Source organism: Mobula hypostoma, chromosome 28 (assembly GCF_963921235.1).
Source record: "Mobula hypostoma chromosome 28, sMobHyp1.1, whole genome shotgun sequence".
In the NCBI taxonomy this organism is placed as follows: domain Eukaryota; kingdom Metazoa; phylum Chordata; class Chondrichthyes; order Myliobatiformes; family Myliobatidae; genus Mobula; species Mobula hypostoma.
Genome location: NC_086124.1, coordinates 15,564,134 through 15,573,468, shown reverse-complemented (window position 1 = coordinate 15,573,468; position 9,335 = coordinate 15,564,134).

Sequence of the window (9,335 nt, the reverse complement as noted above, 5' to 3'; positions counted from 1 at the left end):
AGAGTGCAGAGAAAATGCATAATGATGTTGTTGGGATTTGAGAATCTGAGTTATGGGGAAAGGTTGAATAGGTTTATTCCCTAGAGATTAGGAGAAGGTTCCTAGCTCTGTGACTCTGAAGGGAAGGAGGAGAAGAGGAACACTGTGGTGATAGGGGATTTATTACTTCGGAGAACAGACAGGAGGTTCTGTGGGCAAGAACGAGATTCCCAGATGGTGTGCGGACTACCCGGTGACAGGGTTTGAGATATCTCAGATTGAGTCCTCAGCATTCTTAAGTGGGAGGGTGAACAGCCAGATGTCGTGGTCTATGTACAAACGTAGTTACCAATGACATGGGTAGGATGAGCGATGAGTTTCTGCATTTAGAGTTCAGGAAGTTAGGTGCTTAGTTAAAAATCAGGACATCCTGGGTTGTGATCTCAGGATTGCTACCTATGTCACGTGCTAGTGAGGCCAGAAATAGGAAGATTACATGGTTTAATATGTGGCTAAGGAGTTGGTGTAGGAGGAAGGGCATAAGATCATTGGATTATTAAGCTCCCTTCTATGGAAGATGGGACCTGTACAGGTGGCACGGTTTGCACCTGAACTGGAGGGGAGCTAATATCCTAGCGGGAAGGTTTTTTATTGCTGCACAGCGGGGTTTAAAGGAGAGTTGCAGGGGGCTGGGAACCAGAAAACTGGAACAGTTAGTGGAGAGGTTATGAAGGTCTGAGGTAAGACCTCATACAAAGTTAGGAATCAAAAGGATGAAGATGGTGCAAATAGTGTCTTGAGCTGCCAGAAGTATCATATGAAAGGCGGATGATAGTACTGAAGATGGGTAGCTGGTTTACAGACAAAGGCAATCTGAAGTAAGAAGAGGCTGTTGATAGGGCAAAATTGCATTTAACAGGATGAGTTCCAATGTAAAAGGTGGACAAAATAGAAAAGGGTGAATTACAGGGCTGAAGGTGTTATATTTGAATGCGCAGCATACAGAATAAGATGAACTGGTAGCACATTTGCAGATTAGCAGATATGATGATGTAGGCATCACTGAATCATGGCTGAAAGGAGGTTATAGCTGGGTGTTTAATGTCCAAGGATACACATTATATCAAAAAGACAGGCAGGAAGGCAGGGTGACACCGTTGCTCTGTTGGTAAAAATTGAAATCAAATCATTAGAAAGAGCTAGCATAAGGTTGGAAGGTGTTGAATCATTGTAGATAGAGCTAAGGAACTGCAAGGATAAAAAGACCCTGATGGGAGTTGTATACAGACCCCCGAAGAGTAGGAAGAATGTGGCCTACAAATTACAACAGGAGATAGAAAATTTAGGCCAGAAGGGCAATGTTACAATGGTCATGGTGGATTCCAATATGCAGATAGATTGGGAAAATCAGTTTGGTGCTGGATTCCAGAAAGGGGGATTTCTAGAGTGCCTGAGAGATGGTTTTTTAGAGCAGCTTGTAGTTGTACCCACTAGGAGATCAGCTATTCTGGGTTGGCTGTTCGGCAATGAACCAGAATTGATTAGAGAGCTTAAGGTAAAAGAACGTTTATGGACATGCAGTAGAGTAAAGGGAATTACAGAGGCATGCGAGAGGAGTTGCCAGAATTGATGGGAAAAGAACACTGGCAGGGATGATGGCAGAGCAGCAACAACTGGAATTTCTGGAAGCAATTCAGAAGGCACAGGATATATACATCCCAAAGAGGAGAAAGTATTCTAAAGGCAAGGTGACACAATCATGGCTAACAAGAGAAGTCAAAGCCAATGTAAAAAACAAAGGGCGTATAAAAGAGCAAAATTACTGGGAGGTTAGAGGATTGAGAAATGTTTAAAAACCAACAGAAGGCAACTAAAAAAGTAAAAAAGAATGTAAAGATGGAATACGAAAGTAAGCTAGTCAGTAATATTAAAGAGGATACCAAAAGTTTCTTCAGACACATAACATGTAAAAGAGGATAGTGGATATCAGCCCACTAGAAAATGATTTGGAAAAGTAATAATGGGGGACAAGGAAATGGCGGATGAACTGAATAAGTATTTTGTATGTCTTCACTATGGAACACTCTAGCAGTATGCTGGAATTTCCAGGTGTTAGCAGTCATGAAGTGGATGAAGTTATCATTATTAGAGAGAAGGTTCTTGGGAAACTGAGAGGTCTGAAGGTACATAAATCACCTGGACCAGATTGTGTACACTCTAGTGTTCTGAAAGAGGTGGTTGAAGAGTTTGTGGAGGTATTGGTAATGATCTTCCAAGAATCACTGGATTATGGATTGGTTCGGCAAGATTGGAAAATTGCAAATATCACTGCACTCTTTAAGGAGGAAGAAAGGCAGAAGAAAGGAAACTACAGGCCAGGTAGTCTAACTTAAGTGGTTGGGAAGATGTTGGAGTCAACTTTTAAGGCTGAGGTTAGGGTACTTGGAGGCAGATGATAAAATAGATCATAGTCAGTAAGGTTTACAAAAGGGAAAATCTTGACTGACAAGTCTGTTGGAATTCTTTGAAGAAACAACAAGCAGGATAGACAAAGGAGAAATCAGTTGATGTTGTGTACTTGGATTTTCAGAAGGCCTTTGACAAAGTGCCACACATGAGGCTACTTAACAAGCTACAAACCCATGGTATTACAGGAAGGATTCTAGCATGGAAAAAGCAGCATCTGATTGGCCAGGGGAAAAAGTGAGAATAAAGGGGATCTTTTCTGCTTGGCTGCTGGTGTTCCACAGGGGTCTGTTTTGGGATCAATTCTTTTTACATTGTATTTCAATGATTTGGATGATGGAATTGATGGCTTCGTTGCAAAGCTTGCAGACAATATGAAGATAGGTGGAGAGGCAGGTAGCTTTGAGGAAGCTGAGAGGCTACAGATGGACAAACAGTTTAGGAGAATGGGGAAAAAAGTGGCAGATGGAATATAGTGTTGGGAAGTGTATGGTCACGCACTTTGGTAGAAAAAAATGAAAGGGTTGACTTTTTAATAAATGGAGAGAAAATACAAAATAAACTGGGGAACAATGGGGCTTGGGAGTCCTTGTGTAGGGTTTGCGGGTTGAGTCTGTGGTGAAGCAGCCAAATGCGATTTCAGCATTTATTTCAAGAGGACTGGAAAATATATGCAAGGATGTAATGTTGAGACTTTATAAAGCACTGGTGAGGCCTCACGTGGAATATTGTGAGCAGTTTTGAAAGCATCTTAGAAAGGATGTTCTGAAACTGGAAAGGGTGCATAGGAGATTCATGAAAATGATTCCAGGATTAAACAGCTTGTCATATGAAGAGTGTTTGATGGCCTGTATTCACTAGAATTCAGAAGAATGAGGAGTAATTTTAATGAAACCTATTGAATGTAGAAAGGCCTTGATAGGGTGGATGTGGAGAGGATGTTTCCTATGGTGAGAGAGTCTAAGGCACAGCCTCAGAATACAGGGGCGCCTTTTTAGAACGGAGATGAGGAGGAATTTCTTTAGCTAGAGGGTGGTGCATCTGTGGAATTCTTTGCCAGAGGCAGCTGTAGAGACCAAGTCTTTATGTATAATTAAGGCAGAGGTTGATAGGTCAGGGCGTGAAGGGATACAGGGAGAAGCAGGAGATTGGGGCTGAGAGGAAAAGTGGATCAGCCATGATGAAATGGTGGAGCAAACTCGATGGGCCAAATGGCCTAATTCTGCTCCCATATCATATGGTCTTATGGTTAGGGGTGAAAGGTGAAATATTTAAGAGGAACCTGAAAAGAAGGACTTCTTCACCCAGAGGATGGTGCAAGTGTGAAATGAGCTTCCAGTGGAATTGGTTGGTGTGAGTTCGATTGCAGAGTGTAAGGGAAACTTGGATAAGTACATGTGGATGAGAGGAGTATGAAGGTTGTGATCCATGTGCAGGTCGATGAGATTAATCAGAATAACAGTTCGGCACTGACCAGATGGACCAAAGAGCCTGTTCCTGTGCTGTAGTACTCTGTTACTCTAGTGTTGAGAGTGCAATGCTGGAAATGTCCAGTTCTGGTCCATCTCTTAAATCTCTGCCCTTGTATTAGAGATTGCCTGTTGTAACTGGTCTGTGTCCTCACTGGCAGGTGCTGTGCTCCAGCAGCTCAGTGTGCTTGCAGTACCATGCCAGTGTTTTTTCAGAAGTGCGTCCTTATTGCACAGGCTGACCTTGTCCACCCTGGACTTGCTGCCCACAAGACAACAGGAGAGGCATTGCCCACCTGGCACCTCACCCCTGCTCCATTTACTATGATCAGGACTGATCTGTCTCAGGCCTCAGCTCTTCTTCAGCACTTGTTCCCCGTGACCCTTAATTCCTCAGCCAAGGAACCAACTGTACAGCACAGAAAGTGCCCTTTGTACCCACCAGGTCCATGCCAACAGCAATGCCCACCCTTGTTAACCCCATTTGTCTGTATTCAGCCATTAATCCTAGCAGCTTTTCTCTGCCTCTATTTGTCTGAATACCTTTTATACACAAGGGATCTTCCTTCAAGTGATGTTTTTTTCAAATATTTATCATCTCCTCCTTACATATGTCTGATGCCCTGCCCTGCACTCCATCTGGGTATCTGGGTTAGAGTGGTGCTGAGAATCACTACTCACTCAGAGAAGGCATTACCATTCAACAGAAATGACCAGCAGGTATATCCCCATGTTTATGGTTCTCCAACATATCGCCTGTCACCACCCCCCCCCCGCCCCCACCGGGCCTTGTATGTTTGAATTTGAATGTGATCACCCCTCACTCTTGGCTCCAAAGAATTGTTTGTTTGTAATGTGGTGTGTCATGTGGCGTGGGCGATCATGGTCTTTCCATGACTGTGATTGTTCCTGGCAAAAAGATACACACCTAAATTGTTCAAGCTCCAGTTCATGTTTGTTGTTGTTTGACTGGATATATATACAACCCAACAAATGTTCCTCCAACCACAGTGCAACCACACTACATACATTATATCATATACAGCACATTCTAAATAAGTCAGTAAGATATAGTTCAAAATGTATGTCATAGAGTGCAGCGCGGGGCCTTAGTGCTGAGACCTCAATGGTGGCAGGGTATTTATTCGTCTTACAGCCTGAGAGAAGAAGCTGTTACCCAGTCTGGCAGTCCTACCCTGGTCCTGAAATTGTCCAGCCACTGTAGGACAAGATCTCAGGACGGGTTACACCTGAACCCGAGGGAGGCCAAGAATCTTACAGACAGGTTTGTCAGAGCTGTTGGGGAGGGTTTAAAGCAATTTGGCATGGAGCTGGGAACTGAAGTAACAGGCCTGAATATGGGGCAGTTGGTATGAGACAATGGGTAGTGAGATTGTGAGGAAGGGCAGGCAGATGATAGGGCAAAGTTGCTGTCATTGAGGTAATTGAAATGTAACAGGAGGAAGTCATAAAGGATGATGAATACAGGACTGAAAGTGTTTTGTCTGAATGCACACAGTATACAAAATAAGATAGATGATCTTGCAGTGGTGGACATCACTGAGATGTGCTAAAAGAAAATCATAGTTGGGAGCTAACATTCAAGAATACACTTTGTATCAAAAGGACAGGTAGATAACAGAGGGGATGAGGTGACTCAGTTGATAAAAAATGAAATCAAATCCTTAGAAAGAGATGACATGGGATCAGAAGATGTGGAATACTTGTGTGCAGAGTTAAGAAACTGCAAGAGTAAAAAGACCCTGATGGGAATGATATTCAGGCCTCCAAACAGTAGCCAGGACATAGGCTATAAAGCACATTGAAATATAAGAATGCATTTAAAAAGGGAAAAGTCACGATGGTCATGGGGTATTTTAATATGCAGATAGATTGGGACAATCAGGTTAGTGCTGGAACCCAAAAGAAGGAATTTGTAGAATGTTTACAAGATGGCCTTTTAGAACAGCTTGTGGTTGAGCGCTCTAGGAAAAAGGCAATCCTGGATTGGGAGTTGTGTAATGAACCAAATTTGAACCTTTTGGGCAGTGACCATATAATATGATAGAATTCACCCTGCAGTTTGGGCAGGAGAAGCTAAAATCAGAGGTATCAGTATTACTGTGGTGTAAATGGAACTACAGAATACATTAATATGGGTATACCAAAAGTGCTTATTGCCTTTGTTATCTTTTTATTATTGAGCTCTATTAGGTAGATTTTCTTAACCCTGGAAGTATATTCTGTCGAAAGTTTTCCCTTTATCACACTATGATCTATTTTCTTTGCTTGTTGATATTGCAGATATGTGCATGTTTCATATTCGTCCTGCTGCTCTGTTTAGATCCTACTAGCTCAGTTGCACCTTTCTTTATGTTTAATGTTCTGCACATATCTAATTGACGTTTTTGAAGGAACATATAATTTCTGATGTCCATGCATAGAAGGTGCATCAAGATATAATCTGTTTAGTTGTTTCTGATTTTGACCCATTGGGTCTGCTCCGCCATATCATCAGGGCTGTTCCACTTTCACTCTAAACCCCATTCTCCTACCTGCTTCCTGTAACTTTTCATGTCCTGACTAATCAAGAGCCTATCAACCTCTGTCTTAAGTATGCCTAATAACCTGGCCTCCATGCCACCTGTAGGAATGAACTCCACAGACTCACTACCCTCCAGCTAAAGAAATTCCTTGTCATCACTGTTCTGAAAGGACATCCCTCTAAGCCTCGGAATAGAGTCCAAGACTCCCTCACTGGGGGAAACATTCTTTCCACATCCGTTCTATCTAGGCCTTTCAACATAAGATAGGTTTCAATGAGATCCCCCTCATTCTTCCAAATTGCATTAAGTTCAAGCCCAGAGCCATCAAATACTCTTTATACAATAACCCTTTCAATTCTGGAAGCATTTTTGTGCACCTACTTTGAACCCCTCCAATGTTAGCATGTCTTTCCTTGGATAAAGGGCCTAAAACTGCTCACAATACTCCATGAGGCCTCACCAGTGCCTTATAAAGCATCAGCATGATATCTTTGATTTTATATTCTTGTCCTCTTGAAATGAATGCTAATGTTGCATTTGCCTTCCACACCACCGATTCAAATCTGCAAATTAACCTTCAGTGAATCCTGCATGAGGACTCCCAAATCCCTGTGCACCTCAGATTTTTGAATTTTATCCCCATTTGGAAAACCGTCTATATTTTTATCCCCTCTGCCAAAGTGCATGACCATACAGTTCCCAACAGTGTATTCCATCTGCCAATCTTTGCCCATTCTCCTAATATTTCTAGATCCCTGCTTCCACTGCAGTGCCTTCCCCCACAAACCTTTGTTTCATCTGCAAACCTGGCCACAAAGCCATCAATTCTGTCATCCAAATCATTGACATATAACAAAAAAAAGTGGTTCCAACACCGACCACTGAAGAACACTACTGGTCACCGACAGCCAACCAGAAAAGGCTCCCTTTATTCCCACTCTTTGCCTCCTGCCAATCAGCTTTCCATGCTAGTATCTTACCTTTAATAATGGGCCCTTATTAAGCAGCCTCATCCCCAGCACCTTATCAAACGCCTTCCGTAAATCCAAGTACACAACATCCACCAATTCTCCTTTGTCTATCCTGCTTGTTATTTCCTCAAAAATTCCCAAAGATCTGTCAGGCAAAATTTTCCCTTAAAGAACTAATGCAGACTGGCCTGTTTTCTGTGGCCTACTGCCTCCATGTACCTTGAAACCACATACATAACAATTGACGCCAACATCTTACATCTAACATTGACATCGGGCTAACTGGCCTATAATTTCCTTTCTTCTGCTATCTTCCCTTCTTGAAGGGTAGAGTGACATTTGCAATTTTCCAATCACCCTGAACCATGCGAGAATCTAGTGATTCTTGAAAGATCATTACCAATGCCTTCACAATCTCTTTAGCTACTTCTTTCAGAATCCTGGGGTGTAGACCATCTGATTCAGATGGTTCGCCCTTTTCAGCTTCCCAAGCTCCTTCTCCCTATCAAATAGCAACTGTACTCAATTCTTCCCCCGATGCACTAGAACTTCCAGCATATTGCTAGTGTCTTCCACTGTGAAGACTGATACAAAATATTTATTCCATTTATCTGCTGTTTCTTTCCCTCACATTACTACCTCTCTGGTGTAATTTTCCAGAGGTCTGATTTTGTCGTGGTTTCTCGTTTCTTACAAACAACAAGGAGACGCAGAAAATCCTTCAAGAAGTTTTAAACTTTAATTTGCAAATCAAAGTTGAGACAATCAGAAAGCTAGTAGCTGACTGCCCCTCGAGGCTTGGACACAGCATTTTTTATAGCAATCTCCTATCTTAGCTACATTATCATATCCAGACGGCCTGTGATCACATATCATCAATACATCCGCTCTCGACCTTCCACTATTGTTTTACTCCCCAATTTAATTATGTCCTAGTTTACTTTTTAGACCAGGTGTCCCCTCATCCCTAACCACAGTTATTTCTTAATTGGTCTTGTTTTGACATACTGCCACATATTTCATTACCTTACTCGCCACCGTTATCTTCCTACTTGGTTTCATTCTAGTTCTCTTCATGAATTAATAGTGATTAGGTCAAAAGTCATGGCTACATTGTGAATACCTTCCACTCAGCTAGTAGCAGTTACATAGTAAATATAGAAAATATAATGTGTGCATTTGAGTGAATACTGAAATACTGTTGAGTAAATATTGTAAATACTGTAATACATAGAAAATACAATGTATGCGTTTACATTTTCCAATATAATCCACCCTTTGAGACCCACAGGGTCTCATACAGAGAGAGAGAGGACTGAGAGTCTATGCACAAAAGCTCAAATAAAGCCACGCATTTACTCCCAAATTTGGGTTAAACTATAGTTTCCTGCGCTTAAGACTCAAAGTGTTCTCTCCCTAACTCCCTAGGCCGCTGAGCCAAAAACCCATCCCTTCGTAACTGAGACAGGAAAAAAGACTCAGGAGCCTTCACAGCCTAATCCCCACATATCTCATCTCTCTCCTGTTCGTCTTGCATGTCTCGTAGACTGTACGAATACATCATCGGTGCCTCCTTCTCCATAGGGCTCGACCCAACAATTTCCAGGAGCATCGGAAACCGTTTCATTGCAGCACGCACTACAAGCGACTTGAGGCATGGAAGAAAACAGCACAGAATGACCGCACAGCTTAGTAATACAATACCAATGGTTACTGCAATCTTGGTCAGCCATGCTGCCCATCCTCCTAGTTTACTATTTAACCAGTCAAAGAACTGGTGTCCAAACCCTGCATTTTGTTTAACTTCCTTTCTTAAATTTTTCAGTTTATTCATTGCTCTGGTAAACGATCCCTCCGGACTAGTGCTATTCGGTATAAAAGTACAGCACTGTTCCCCAAACATT